This window comes from Benincasa hispida, chromosome 4 (assembly GCF_027475165.1).
Source record: "Benincasa hispida cultivar pf3 chromosome 4, pf3_genome.v1.1, whole genome shotgun sequence".
NCBI lineage: Eukaryota > Viridiplantae > Streptophyta > Magnoliopsida > Cucurbitales > Cucurbitaceae > Benincasa > Benincasa hispida.
Window position 1 is genome coordinate 9,350,391 of NC_143481.1, and position 16,588 is coordinate 9,366,978.

Consider the following 16,588-nt stretch of genomic DNA (forward strand, 5'->3'; position numbering starts at 1 on the left):
CGCATTCCTAATAATCAATATGGTTATTTCAGTATTAAGTTTTTGGTCATCGTATGTGCAGATGCTCGTTTTTCCCACCTCTTAAGTTTTTTTAGGGCATATTCTGTATACATGTCCCCATGATCGAGTGTTTCACTAATTTCTTGTCTCCGACGTTCAAAATACAATATTGTGCGATAGAATATTAGCCTAACCAAAGAAGTAATTGGTAACATTCTAGCACTTTTGAAAACACCATTCATGCATTCAGCTGCATTGCTTGTCATCCACCCATAGTGGTACCCACCGTCGTGTGACTGTGTCCATTTTTTCAAGTCAATGTCTGAAAAAAATTCAAGACATTCAAGGTGCAATTGTTTCAATTCTTTCATGCACCGAATGAACTTATGCCTTTGGTATTGATTTTTGGCCTTAAACACCAAAATTTTTAGTTTCTTTGATTTGTATTTCATATTGAAATTATTGGTAACATGGCAAAGACAATATCGATGGAATGTTCTGGATTCACTCCAACCAATTTCTTCATTATTAATTGCAGCAAGAATGCCCTTATGTCTATCAGAAATCAAGCAAATACCCTCTCTTTGGGTAACAATTCACGCAATGCCCACAAAAACCATGACCAATGATAACTGGCAGAAATGCCAGTTATTATAAGCCTTTTCTTTAGAATTATGAGGGCTAATAGGTAGAAAACGCAGTGATAGTACTTAGAATTTGTGAAAAATTGAGTTTTGCATCGATAAGCACCTAAAACCTTACTGGCCCAATATTATGCGTTATTCTGTGCCAAAGTGTCTATTTTTTGTAGCTATCGCAGGAATCAAACGCATGCGTTTGTAATAAGCAATCACAGACAAATGCATGCGCTGAAGCCAGGCGACCGCAAAAGACGAACGCAGACAGCAACCCCATGTGTCCAATGCATGGAAGTTGCAGTAATCGCATGCGTCCAACGCATGGAGAATGTGGTGAACAAATAGAGATTGTGGCCACATATTAACAGCCATAATAGAAGATCGCAAGATGGGTAGAACGCATTGATAACTTCAGCTAAATTCAGCTCGGACGCATACCTTGGGAGTATCAATAAGATAAGGTGATGTGATAACACCCATACCGCGACCAAAAGCAGCAGTGAGCCATACCTCCATCATTGCAGCTGTCGGCGTCCAAGTTCTATAAATAGCCCTTGAGACCTTCATTTTGAGACATCCGAGCTTCTGCCTCAAGGAAAAAGTTTGTGATCACAGATGAGAGCTTGAAAGAGATTTCCAGTGAGAATTCTTCATCACCACAACCTAGACTAAGTGACGATTAGAGCAATCGCTGGAGATAGAGCTCAAGAGAGACATCTCCACCATTCAACCATGGCACCATCGGCAACCTTGATGCAGAGTCCTTCATCTCCCTTCTAATCTCTTTTTTGTATTACATTTTAGCTTGAGATATTAAGATATTTTGTGATCAATGCAAATCTTAACTCCTTCATTACCGTCTTCTTCATCATCTTCATCTCTATCATAGTTTATCTTCAGCGTTTATTTATCAAAGTCAATCGCATGCTTAATCGTGTAGCCTAGAGATAGGACGCATATAGCAACCCACCGAGAGGTGTTCGTTGTACAAGTATAGTAAGTTAATCCTCTTTGCTTGGTGAAAGGCTGTGGCAGCGCCTGTCTATGGGATGCTGAATTGCTTGTCTATAAGTTAAGTAGTCGCGTCTAACTGCCTGAGAAGGTAAGGGATGGAACGCACTAAGCAAGGTTCGTATTGTTCCTAGAGATACACACAATCTTATGCTCGACACAACTATGCACTATAGAGATATAGTCATGCGGCTGACCACCCAAAGGTGTGATGCGTTAGTACAACGAGCTGGGATTACTCGGGCGATTTAAGATAGTAAACATTACTATGCGTTAATGGTTGTTGTGTCTCTACCTATTCTCATTACAAGTCTTCTATTGCTCAATCTGTTTAGTTAGGAGTAGAGTAGTGTGTAAATCATTTTTAACCTTCTTCGCTTTATTGTTATTCTTATTTATCGCCTCAAACGCATCACTTCACAAATATTATTGAGTGACAAGTCCCCGTGTTCGACCTTGGATTACTCAAGAAACTTGCGTTTGTGTTATACTCGACGCAAGCATAAGAAAACTTGTGATAGGAATGCGCGATTATTGCATGCTAAGATTAACACATCACCATTCCGATGCATGACCTCAGACGCATGGGAGCAAACGCATCAGTTATGTCTAACACATGATTTCATGTTCAAACCCATCCGTCCTTAAATGATAAAAACAAAACAAAACAAAACGCGCCAAAAACTTGTTGGGAATAATTTACAAAAACTTGTTGGGAATAATTTATGGGCGCGTTTTGTTTTATTTTATTTTTATCATTTAAGGATGGATGGGTTTGAACATGAAATCATGCGTTAGATATAACTGATGCATTTATTCTCATGCGTCTGAGGTCATGCATCGGAATGATGATGCGTTAATCTTAGCATGCAATAATTGCACGTTCCTATCACAAGTTTTCTTACGCTTGCACCAAGTATAACACAAACGCAAGTTTCTCGAGTAATCCGAGGTCGAACACGGGGACTTGTCACTCAATAATATTTGTGAGGTGATGCGTTTGAATAACAATAAAGTGAAGAAAGTTAAAAATGATTTACACACTACTCTACTCCTAACTAAACAGATTGAGCAATAGAAGACTTGTAATGAGAATAGGTAGAGACACAACAACCATTAACGCATAGTAATGTTTACTATCTTAAATCGCCCGAGTAATCCCAGCTCGTTGTACTAACGCATCACACCTTTGGGTGGTCAGCCGCATGACTATATCTCTATAGTGCATAGTTGTGTCGAGCATAAGATTGTGCGTATCTCTAGGAACAATAGGAACCTTGCTTAGTGCGTTCCATCTCTTACCTTCTCAGGCAGTTAGACGCGACTACTTAACTTATAGACAAGCAATTCAACATCCCATAGACAGGCGCTGCCACAGCCTTTCACCAAGCAAAGAGGATTAACTTACTATACTTGTACAACGAACACCTCTCGGTGGGTTGCTATATGCGTCCTATCTCTAGGCTACACGATTAAGCATGCGATTGACTTTGATAAATAAACGCCGAAGATAAACTATGATAGAGATGAAGATGATGAAGAAGACGGTAATGAAGGAGTTAAGATTTGCATTGATCACAAAATATCTTAATATCTCAAGCTAAAATGTAATACAAAACAGAGATTAGAAGGGAGATGAAGGACTCTGCGTCAAGGTTGCCGATGGTGCCATGGTTGAATGGTGGAGATGTCTCTCTTGAGCTCTATCTCCAGCGATTGCTCTGATCGTCACTTAGTCTGGGTTGTGGAGATGAAGAATTCTCACTGGAAATCTCTTTCAAGCTTTCATCTGTGATCACAAACTTTTTCCTTGAGGCAGAAGCTCGGATGTCTCAAAATGAAGGTCTCAAGGGCTATTTATAGAACTTGGACGCCGACAGCTGTAATGATGGAGGTATGGCTCACTGCTACTTTTGTCACGGTATGGGCATTGTCACATCACCTTATCTTGTTGATACTCCCAAGGTATGCATCCGAGCTGAATTTAGCTGAAGTTATCAACGCGTTCTACCCATCTTGCGATCTTCTATTATGGCTGTCAATCCGTGGCCGCAATCTCTATTTGTTCACTGTATTCTCCATGTATTGGACGCATGCGATTACTGCAACTTCCATGCGTTGGACGCATGGGGTTATTGCAACTTCCATGCGTTGGACGCATGGGGTTTCCGTCTGCGTTCGTCTTTTGCGGTCGCCTGGCTTTAACGCATACGTTTGTCTGTGATTGCTTATTACAAACGCATGCGTTTGATTCCTGCGATAGCTACAAAAAATAGACACTTTGGCACAGAATAACGCATAATATTGGGTCAGTGAGGTTTTAGGTGCTTATCGACGCAAAACTTAAATTTTCACAAATTCTAAGTATTATCACTGCGTTTTCTACCTGTTAGCCTTCATAATTCTCAATAAAAGGCTTATAATAACTAGCATTTCTGCCAATTATCAACCAACTGGACAAATTCTCACCTTCGACGATAGCAAAAGCAAAGGGAAATATATGTTCGTTTACATCAATAGATAAGGCTATCAATAATTTCTTCTTATACTTTCTGTAGAGATGAGTTCCATCAATCTGGATTAATGGCCTACAATGGTTGAACCCTTCTCTTGCAGAACCAAAAGACCAAAAAATTTGTCCAAAAATAGTCGTACATGACATATCAGAGGGAAGGAAAAATCAATCTGTTCGTGTTCCTAGATTGTAATGAACAAGAGCACTCACCCAATACAGAAGCTTCAAATATGATTTCTCCCAATCACCAAACACAACAATCAACGCTTTTCTCTTGGCTTGCCACATCCGTCTATAATTGACATTATAGCTATATTGTTTTTTAATGGCTTCTTGGAGTAGGGCCACAAGTATTCCAGGATAAGGTCTAACCAAAATTTGAATTTCAATACTCATGAAATTTAATCAAGCTGTGAATGATCCTGTGTCAATTAGGAAAACAAACATGAGTGTTCTCCTTGAAGTTTGGTGATTTCAAACATCCCATGAGTTTTACACCGACATGCCCGTAACCTCCAAGCACAACCGTCACTCCATGATTTACATTTAACATACCAAAGATCCTGATTTGATTCCACTACAACAATTTCGTAGTGTTCTGTCACACAATATTTTTTTACAACAAGCTGTAAATCTTCTTTGGTATTAAACAACATTCTTTTTGTATTAAACTACAGTTATCTATACCTATATTCCTTTCTTCCAAAGTAGATCCTAGTTCACACTACTGTCGTTTCCAAATAATTCATCAACTTCAACGTCAATATCACTATCTCCATCATTTCCAGGTTCAAGAATAACTAAATCTTCAGGACGCATCAACCTATTTAATATGATTTTTTCAATTGTTATAATTAACAAAAAAAAATATGTTAATAAGTCAACCCAACAAAATCCAATTTCTAATTTTAACATATAAGATCTAAATATTATATATTTAAATCAGCCCAAATCTAATCATAAACTATATATTTAAATCAACCTAAACAAATAAAAAAATATATAAGATCTAAGATTTAAGATTTATAAACATATACATATAAGATTAGCCCAACAAATACATATATTTCTAAGTTTAACATACATATATTTCTATGTTTAAATCAGCCCAAACAAATAAAAAAATATAAGATCTAAGTTTGGACGATTATATATTGAAAAACAAAGAATTTTATCACAGAAGCGTTCAGATGATTTTGGACGGACGAACAAATGGAGGACGATTTCGAACAATTTTGTACGGACGGAGGCGTTTGGAGCAAATGGAGAAACGCAACTGTTATATGGACGAATGGACGAACGATTTCAAGCAAATGGAGGCGTTTGGATGCACAAGATAGAAGCAAAATGAGGAAGATTTCAAAATTTTGGACGGAGAAATGCAACAAAAGAAGCAAGATTTCGGAATTTTCAAGCAAAATCTTTCGGAAGGCAGAAGGCAGAAAGCTCTCAATGAGGAAGAAGAAGGGGCGGGCGACAATTTAATGGAGAGAAAGTCGTGTATCAGGTACACAACTTAAGATAATCGTGTACCGCTCAGTCAACCCTACATGACTGCCACGACAGAGTGCACGTGCTAGATGGACAAGGACTCGTGTACCCAGTACACAATTTAGAGCTAATCGTGTACCCAATACACGATTAAGATGTAATCGTGTACCTGGTACACAATTTAAAAACCTATTTTTGGGAATACTTTCCCTCCAACCTTATTTTTGTCATTATATATTAAAAAATATTGTTTTAAAAAAAATCAATAATTTTACCAATCTTTATGTTGAATAAAATATGGATTGCAATTTTTTCCTTTTAATTTTTAAAGTTTTTCTTTCTTCTTTATTTTTAGGTAATGAACAACAATTAACTCACTACATTTCTTGCAGGAATTTAGTTAAATGAAATGGGAACAAAAAAAAAAAATCAAAACTTTTGATTCCTAATTTTTCTCCATGAATTTCATCAACATCTTCTTTTTCTTCTCATTCCTGATGTTACTATGTATTTTTTACTCTTTCATTAATTTTTTTAATTAAATCTGCCCCATCATCTTAGCAACCAATGGAACGCCACTACATTTCTTCAATAATTTCAATTTTATTTCTTCTAAATTTAGAGGATCATCAGAGAACAAGTTTTTATGTTTCACTATTTTTTGCCATAAAATGCTCTATGAAAAAAATATCTATTTTATGTTTTTTTTTATGTATTACTTACTTTTCAACTGAATACATATTTTACAAATATTACTAACGCTCCTTTGGTATGTGAATTCAATTAAATAAAAGTATATTTTACAAATTTTATGTATAAGATGTATTACACTTAATGTGGACAAAATAATATTATTTATATAATCAACAACCCTATAACATACTTTAACAGTCATCGATCTTATAATAGTAAAAAATAGTTGTCGAAGTTGATTATTGATAATTTTTATTGGAGTTTGTAGTTGAAGATGGTCAAAGTTTAAAGTTGGTCATGTGAAGGCGGTATTAGAGTATTGGTCGCCGAAGTTTGTCGTCGAAGGTGATTTTTGGAGCCCGAAGTTGGTCGTCAGAGTTGGTTGCGCAAAGGTGGTTGTCGAAATTGATCATCCAAAATGATTCTTGTCGGAGTTTGTAGTCGGAGATGGTTGTCGAAACTCGAAGTTGGTCGCATGAAAGTGGTATTGAGTTGGTTTTCGTAGCTGCTCACTCGAAGTTGATTATCGAAGACGATTTTCGTTAGAGTTTGTAGTCGAAGATGGTTGTCGAAGCCTACAAAGGTGGCTGATGAAGTTGGTCATCAGAGTTTATTGTCGGAGGTAGTTGTTGGAGTTGGTCGTGCGAAGGTGGTCATCGGAGTTGGATTACCGGAGTTGTCGACGAAGGTGGTTGCTGTAGCCCGAAATTGGTCGTCAGAGTTGTCATCGGAGGTGGTTGTCGGAGTTGCTTGCTCGAAGGTGGTAATCTAAGTTGATTATCGAAGGTGATTTTTATCGAAGTTTATAGTCAAAGGTGGTTGTCAAAGTTTACAAATGTGATTGTTGGAGTTGGTCATCAGAGTTTGTTGTTGGAGATGGTTGCTGGAACCTAAAATTGGTCGTTGGAGTTGGTCACATGAAGGTGGTCGTCAGAGTTGGGTCACCAGATTTTTCATTGTAGGTGGTTGTCGAAGTTCGGAATTGGTCGTCGGAGTTGGTCGCCAGAGTTGTCATCGGAGGTGATTTTCGGAGCCCAAAATTGGTTCCTAGAGTGTGGTAGCGATAATTGTCGACAGTGACTGACAGATGGAGTCATTGAAAACATTAGAAGAATAGAGATTGGAGTGAGTTGGTAAAATATACCAACTCAACTCCATCAACATTTAAAATTGGTTTACCAAACATTGAGTTGCATATTATACGAACTCAACTCAATTCATGTTGGTAAACCAAACATCTCCAAATATTTTTTATATCTTCTCTTTCTAATTTCAGTAGTGTCTAACTTCATCTCTCTCTAGATTTTTTATGCCATCTTTCTCAATTTTTTACTCCAAAATTTTGCAACTTTCTCTAAACTTTTGTACCTCTCTCCACAATTTTTTTCTAAGAATATGATTGATGAAATCATGAGTTTGTTTCAAATAAATGACTAAATTCTAATATTTCTCACTAAAATTTTTATCATCCCCTGAAGTTTTCTTCACCTCTCTAACACTATCTCTCTTTGAAATTTTGATCTCTCCATAAATTTGTGTCAAACTGTATGTCCCCCCATGTGTCTCTAAACTGTTCTCTCGCTTTTCTTTCTTTTCTCTCTTATTTTTTAGTGCTCTCGCTTTTCTTTCTTTTCTCTCTTATTTTTTCACCGTCAAAATCACTTCTAAAAGTGCAATAACCAAACATTAAATGTATTAGATAAAATTCATTTTTAATAAATCGCTTATAAGCATTTTTTTTTCTTTTTGCTAAAATCACTATTATTAACGTGACTTTAGTCATTGAATTCTTCAATATTAAATATTATCTATTTAGGGATTTCAAAAATAGAAAAAATAAAGAAAATTATTTATACGAAATAACAAAATTTTAATTTTTTTTAAGAGAGGTTGATAGAGACTAATAGAAACATATCAATGTTTGTTAGTGATAGAAATTGATAAAATTTTATCAGTGATATCAGTGATAGACGCTGATAAAAATCTATCCGTATCTATCAATGTTTTTTTACTAATTGCTATAAGTAGCTCGACAGTTTTTCTACATTTAATTTTTTTTTTATCTATTTAACTATGCTCATTTTTAGTCTAACAACAAGAAGAAATAAAAATATTTAAAAATATAATATTTTCATGGAGAGAGTATATGCTTCATCCATTTAATTATACTCTGGTTATCTTTTTAACTAATACTTATCAATGATCGGCCTTAGATGTTAATATATGTCCTATTTAAAAGAAAAAAAACTTAGGTGTTCCTTTAGATACACTTATTTTGACGCATCCCAAATATTGTCCAATAAAATTTTGCCATGTGGTATTTTTATTTTTTTTAAAAATAATTTATTTTCTAATTCAATTTTTGTGTGGTTAATAAGTGAGGGAGTATGAGGATTATGTGCGACTTAGATAGTATTTAATCATTATTCCGTTTAAAATATCAGGTAGGGTTTTTTTAAAAAAAAAAGTTATAAAAAAAGGAAACCAATAATTGTGTGGAAGGAAGACCAAATATATTTTTTTTTCCTTTTTTCTTTAATTCTAAATCAATGGTGGGGCAGGACATTTCGCTAGCTTTTTCTTTTAAATTCTTTTAATTGCTTTATGTTCCATTGGCTTTACTTTTGTGCTGCAAGAGGGGGAAAAAAGAACAAATGCAGCAATCCTGAATCCACGTATGAAATTTAAATAATACTAAAATAAATTATTGATTATAAAATGACCACGAAAAAAGGTTAAAGCAAAGTCTATATATGAATTCAATTAAATAATATAAATTGACCTCGTTAATAAGTTAATTCCATTCCATTCCAACATTATTGATGCAACCAAACAAAGTGGTGAATGATCTTGCTTTTATACTTTAATTTCCCACTTTTGCTTAAAATGGACTATTATTAATTTGTTCTTCCCTTACCCTTAGGCCTCATATGCCACTTTTATTTTTAAATAACATGTGCCTTTTTGTTTGTTTTGCGATAATTAAATTCACTTTTCAACTAGTTTTTCTCTCTTTAAATCTAAATTAAATGATGTCAGTAAAAAAAAAAAAAAAAAAAAAATGATTTTTTCTGACTTATTTCCATGTTTTTTTAAAAAAATTAACTTTATTAACTCTCGTACTTTTTTTTTATTATTTTTTCAATTATCGTCTTACGAGCATATTTGAAATCTAGACTACGCAATGTAAAAGTTACATTTTTTTTTTTTATATATTCACTCTTTTTAAAAATTAAAAGTTAGTTTATAAAACTAAACCAAATATAATTCAATTGGTATATGGGTATATTAGAAACTACGAGGTTTGAATCTTCTTACCTCTAATTGTACTAAAAAAGATGACTTGTAAGCCTAATAATTTCTTATTTTTAAGAACAACAAATCATGCTTGATTATTTTTAATTTTAGTTTTTTTAAAAGTTTGTTTAATTTGTATTTGGCAACTTTAATTGATTGTAACATATACTTTTCGATTATGATATTTGAATTTTGCTTTATTTGATTTTTAAAATTTTAAATTAACAACTTTTAGTCATTGAGATTTGAAATTAACCATAGACAATTGAGATGACTTCTCTGTAACCACCTTATTCTATTTGATTTTTCACTTAAAAATCATTAAAAAAAAATAAATAACTAAGACTTTGTTGGGTAACTATCTCATTTTTTTGTTTTTTGAAAATTAAGCATATTTTCTCCCCATTTTTCTTACCATAGTTTGCAACTTTATTAAGTACAATGGTTGAATTCTTAGTCAAATTTAGAAAAACAAAAGCAAGTTTTTAAAAGTTATTTTTTTTAGTTTTCAAAATTTAGCTTGATTTTTTAAACCATTGGTAAAAGTAGATAACAATAAAGAAATTTCAGGTGGAAGTACTGTCTATAGGCTTAATCTTCACAAACAAAAACTCAAAAACCAAATTATTACCAAATGGAGTCTATTTTTTAAAAATAAATATTGAATGAATACATTTACTCCGTAAATAATATATATATATATATATATATATATATATATATATATATATAAGACTTATAATATATTGACATTACATTGATAATTTATCAATGTGGTCCCATTGGATTTTATTGGCTATTCTAAGTGAAATCGCATAAACCGAACCGATTTTCAAAATTGAACCGAATTATCAACAAAACCAAAAAATTTGGTTCAATGTGGTTCGCTAGAATTTGAAAACTGAAATTAAACGGTTCGATTCGTTTCAGAGTTCGAAAACCGCATCTGGAACAGAACCGAACCGTTTTAATATATATACTTCTAAGGTTAGGGTTTTTAGTTCAATTTCTCTATAGAAGACTTTTTTTTCTCAATTCTCTTCTCTCTCGACCTCCATCTCGAAACCCTCTCAATTCCACTCGGTCACCCCTACATCAACACCTTCTTCTCTCTCGACTTGACCCTCCATCTCCTGCATCAACACCTTCTAATCTCGATTCTCAAGTCTCTATTTTGATTTTTAATTTTTTGTTATGATTCCACCAGCCACCCTTGCATCAACATCTTTTCTGTTTTGATCCCACTAACTGCTGTCGTCCACACCAGCAACTCAAATTTTCCGATCCTCAAGTAAACTTTTGTATCTCTTTTTCTTAGTTTTATTTTCTCTCTATTTTGATTTAGATGTGATTTTTAATTTTTCTTTCTCATTTGTCCTTATCTCAATTAGGGCACAAAATCACGATCTTTGTTTCTCAATCGGACATCTGTCCGACTCCGATCTATTTTTCTGGTTCATTCCTATCTCTCTCATTTATTTTTTGATCCATAATTACTCATTTTGATTTTCTATAAGTTCTTTTTCTTGGTGATTCATTCAAATTTCAATTGGCTTGTGACTGATCTAGATTCATTCGTTTATTTTATGATGGATTTGACATCTCTTCGATCTATTATTTTAATTTTGATACTTAGCTTTTAATTGGTTTGTGACTGAGAATTATTCAAATTTTAAATTTCATGTTTGATACTTAGCTTTTACATGGTGTTATTCTAATATTCCCTATCCAAATTAGATATCTTTTCAAGTTTCATTCGAATGTTTGGTACTTAACTTTTACTTGGTGTTTTTCCTCTGTTTCGAATTTCAAATTTCATGTTTGATACTTAGTTTTGATACTGCTTTTACGGTTTGGCTTGTTTCTATCTAATTTGTTTGATAATAATAAGTTTTCTCTCTGTTTTCCTTTTTTAACTATCTGAAAATTTGTCAATTAGCCTAAATATTAGTTAGATTTTCATTTGATCATATATGTGAAGAAGAGAAGAGAAAAGTGTATTAATTCGATAAAATTAAAAAATATATATATATGTGAAGAAAGTGATATTTGAGGAAATGGCATACCTTATAGCTTCTCTGGCTAATGCAAAGTTGATCACATGAGTTATGTTGTTTAGTTGTTGGATAAAAGCTCTGAAACAAAATAATTTTAAGTATTACCTAGATTTGGTTGCTTTTATTTTAGGGTTTTGGAATAACTTTAACATTTTGAGAATGACAGGAAAGCTTAACTAAAGACTAAAGATCAGTGTCATTTCTCAATTTTATTTGGTTTCAATTTATTTATAGTCATCCTAAATGAATTTAATAGGAGTTATCTTTATTTTATTATATGCATTTTATAGGCACCATCACAAAATTTACCTATAACTACTAGTGATTCGCAATGAGCAAGAGCAACGATTCCAATGATGATGTTATTGAGATACCTTCACCACCACCAAAAGATCATCAAAGCCTGCAAATGGAAGAAAGAGGAAAAACTAATCTATAGTATGGGATCACTTTACTAAATGTTCTAAATATAGTGATGATATCCTCATGCATGTCATGTTGGGTTTTATGTCCAAGAACTCGCAATTTGTAAATTAAACATATTCTTTTATCAATAAAGATATTGAATCTATTAATTGCATTCATAAAGTCTAAATCCTATAACTAAGATTATGGCTATTACATGAATACTTAGACATAAAGATGGATCAAAATTTGAGTAAATAGTCAAAACGGTCTATAGTACATGATTAAAGTTGATACCTTATTCTGGTAACACTATTGGATGTGACCTACTTTGTAGCTGTTACAAGTTATTGTAAAGATACTACAAACGAAGTGATCCAGATTCGTTTATGTATTGACATAAGGAGTGATGGTGTCCTATGCAATGAGTTTGCATAAGATCAGACCAAGAAATAAGTCACTCTTAATATATAATGATGTTTACGGTTTAAGACTGAACTAACTATGAACTTTTGTCTATTCGGGATTATTCTTAGATTTGCATGGGTGAAGGTTGGCTCAACAGCGCTAGCTCAATAAGCCTCCCATTTTAGGGACAAGACTGGGTAGATAGCTGGGGACATAGGGTCAAGACGGAATTCACGCCTATCCGATTTAGGGATAGGAGAAAGTTGTTCTCTTAAATACCGAATCCATGTCTTGAACAATGGGCCCACTCTCTTACTGGCCTAAGAGGGATCCGATTAGATCATAAACCAATTGTTCATTAGAAGATCAGTAGGAGCTTAAGGAAGAAGACGTAATATAGACGTAATATCAGGGGTAAAACAACATATTAGCTATAGTGGTGTGACTTGATAGTTAACGAATACTGATTAATTTGATGTAAAAAGTTTTAACCAATTAATCTTAATCGTTGGAGCTCATGATCTGTAGGTCCATAATGTCCCTCTATTAGCTCGTAAAATATGAACACCTTGAATTATTAAATTGAGTGAATTTGGAATGATATCAATTTGAATTGTTCAAATTGAATTAGAGTTTGAATTTGAATAAGTTCAAAAATCAAATTAGGGTTTGTTTAATTATATTCAATATAATTAACATTTAATTTATTGAAATTAAACGAAATTGAAGAGTTTATAATATTTAAATATTGATTTAAATATTACTTGCATGAATAGGATTCATATTTAAAATCAATTATGTGATTAGTTTAATATTTGATATTAAATTATTTAATTAATTAAAAATCAAATTAATTTCCAATTTTAAATACAATTTGAGAAATTGAATTTTTGAAATAATTATGAATTAAATCAAATTGGTTTTAATTAATTTTGAATTAATTGGAAATTTGAAAATTAAGAAATTTAAATTTAAATTTTAAATATGAGAAAGTGGGGTTTTCCCATTTTTCTCAAACATGAGGTGCTTCTCATACACAATCACACAATTTCCACTTGAATTGGGAAGTAGTTGCTGGCCATCAATTAGATTGAGTGTGGTTGCATGTTGAGATTAAAAAAAAAACTCAAATTTAAAGACGAAAGTATCGTTCTTGAGCCGAAAAAAGAGTTTCAGCTACTTCATCTTTTTCCTCACAAGAACCCTTAATTTCCTTCACCAAATTCAATCAAATTCGAGTTCTACCACTCAATTCAAGGTTGAGAATAGTAGGGAAGATCTCTTGGTGATTCACTATCAATTTAGAGCTGATTTGGAGTGAATAGTAGCTTGGATTTGGGAGAAATCATCAAAGGTATGTTCATCTTGAAACTCTCTTCAATTTTCTGAAATAGCATGCTTTAGAACTCAAATTAAATATGATTAGAGTGTTTATTAATTCTGTTTGCTTCCATTGCATGCTTGTGAATTTCATCGTGTCATCCTAGAATGAATGGAAATTCAACTATGAAAATGCATAGTGAAAACTACTGTAAAAAAAAAAAAATCATTATCAGATTAAGAAGTGTAAGTTAGATGTAACATAAATTAAGTTGGTCTTCAAGAAGAAAGAGAGTGTTGGAGATAGTTCACATTCATTTAGTTATAAGATATTTACTATTGAGAGTGCTAAAAAATTACTTGCTGAGATGATTGTAAATGATGAATTTCCATTTAAATTCGTAGAGAACCAAGGGATTTAAGAGGCTTGTGAAAAGGACTTTGACGTTAGTAGAATCAAATTTTGTTCTTCCTTCTCGAAAAACAATTGCTATGGATAATTGGGAATATATGATAGCATGAAGGAGAAGTTGAAAGACATTTTTATGAATCAATGATATAGAGTGTCACTCACAATCGATACCTGATCATCAATCCAAAATATGAACTTTTTGGTTTTGACTGCACACTTTATTGATAAAGATTGGAAGTTACATGAGAGATTCTTAATTTCACCCAAACCGTAGAGGGGAGACGATAGGAAAAGAGGTTGAGAAATATCTAAAACAGTGGGTATTGAAAGAGTTATTACATTGACAGTTGATAGTGTTTCGTCAAATGATATTGTCATTGCTTATCTGAAGAAGCGTTTTGAGCATGGGTTGGTGTTAAATGGTGAGTTCTTGCATGTTCGATGCTATGCACATATATTGAATTTAATTGTATGTGATGGCCTAAAAGATGTTAATGATTCATTTGTTCGAATTCAAGATGTTGTGAGGTTTGTTAGATTTTCTCCCACTAGACTTGCTACAGTTAAGAAGTGTATCGAAGAGGAAAACATAGATAGTAAAAGTATGTTGTGTCTTGATGTTCAAACTAGATGGAATTCTACTTATTTGATGTTTGAGGCAACTACAAAATTTAAAAAGATATTCAAGAGGTTAGAAGAATATGACATAGTCTACATGGGGGGGGGGGGGGGGGGGGGGGGGGGAATCGACCACCATTTTCAGAATATTTACCAAAGTCTTGTTAGTGTTATATAAAGTAACTGTTAGACTTTCAGGGTTTTTGTATGTTACTTCCAATACTTCCATGAGATTAGTATTGTTTAGAATCACATAAAAAAATATTCAAGTGCAACTGGTCCTAATGATGTGCTTTTGAATGAAATGGCAACAAAAATGCAAGAAAAGTTTAATAAGTATTGGGAAAAAAAGATAGAACAAATTTATTCTTGTATGTTGCCTTCATTTTAGATCCTCGTTATAAGATGAAATTTCTTTTATATTGCCTAAATCGGTTATTTGATGTTAATGTGGCAAAAGTCGTAGGAAGTAAGGTAGAGGGTGTTTTGTGAGCATTGTTCAACGAATACAATTTGTACTGTCAGTTGCTAATAAGGGTCAATCTTCATGCACCTCTAAAAGTGCTCCATTTAGAACTACAAGTGCTTCAAAGGTTGTCCATTTTGATTTTGAAGATTTGGATGAAGATGATTCATAAAGTGTGGATTCATAAGTTGATATTTACTTACTGGAGTCTCGTGTTAAACGTGAAGATAACTTTGATATCTTAGATTGATGGAAGGGAAATTCTTCTGAATATAATATTCTTAACAAAATTGCACGAGATCTTTTAGTAGTTTCGATATCCACAGTTGCTTTTGAGTCCGCATTCAGCACTAGTGGAAGAGTAATTGATCCTTTTCGTACCTCATTACCTCCAACCAAAATTGAGGCACTTGTATGTGCACAAAATTGGTTACGTTCAGAAAAAATTAACATTGATTTATGACAATACTTAGAGAAAATTGCAGATGACGAGGAAGGTTTGTATCTTCAAAACATATTTATATATTTTTTAACATATTTATTTATATATTTATTATAGTAACAACTAAGAAGTTTATCATTATTTTTCTTAGTTTCCATAGTCGGTTTGAACGAAGCAGCGAAGGCAAAAAAGCAAGAAGAATGAGGGTGAGGGGACAAATAATGGAAAGAATGTGAAGAAGACAGATGTGAAAGGCAAATGAACAAATTTGAGAATAATGATTGACAAATGAACAAATTTGTTTGTATTGATTGGACTTTTGTAATATGTTACTATATTATTATTAAGTGTTTAACTTGTTATTTGCTTTTATGTGACTTAAAACTTTGAAGGTGATGATTTGAAATTTCTATATTGTGTACTTTGTAGAACTCTTTAGTTTTTAACTTTTTATTGTAGTCATTTGGACATGTTCTTAATGTGGAATGATATTTAAATTATGTTTAGAAAAGCTTGTAAAATAAAATAAAATAAAATAAAATAAAAAAGATAAAGATTGTGTCATAGACAAGAGAAAGTGGAAGGAAGGAGTAAGATAAAAGGCAAAGGAAGCAAAAAAAAAAGTTTAAAAATAAGGAGAAAAAAAAAGGTGAAATCGATTTTTAAAACCGAACTGAACCAAATATATGTGGTACAGTTTGGTTCAATTCGACCACAAAAATGTTGTGGTTTGGTTTATATATAAAGAATTTAGTTCGGTTCGATTTGATCCTCAAACCGAACTGAACTGAACAGATTCCACCCCTATTCTTAAC

The 16,588-nt window shown here is 32.9% G+C and overlaps 1 long non-coding RNA gene across 1 annotated transcript; it reads left to right on the top strand.

The window, feature by feature from the left end:
- Positions 1 to 10,649: 10,649 nt before the first annotated feature.
- LOC120076624 (uncharacterized) lies at positions 10,650 to 12,282 on the top strand. The gene is made up of 3 exons (XR_005481587.2): positions 10,650 to 10,936; positions 11,037 to 11,099; positions 11,993 to 12,282. It is a non-coding gene; the product is annotated as an uncharacterized LOC120076624 (long non-coding RNA).
- Positions 12,283 to 16,588: the final 4,306 nt, after the last annotated feature.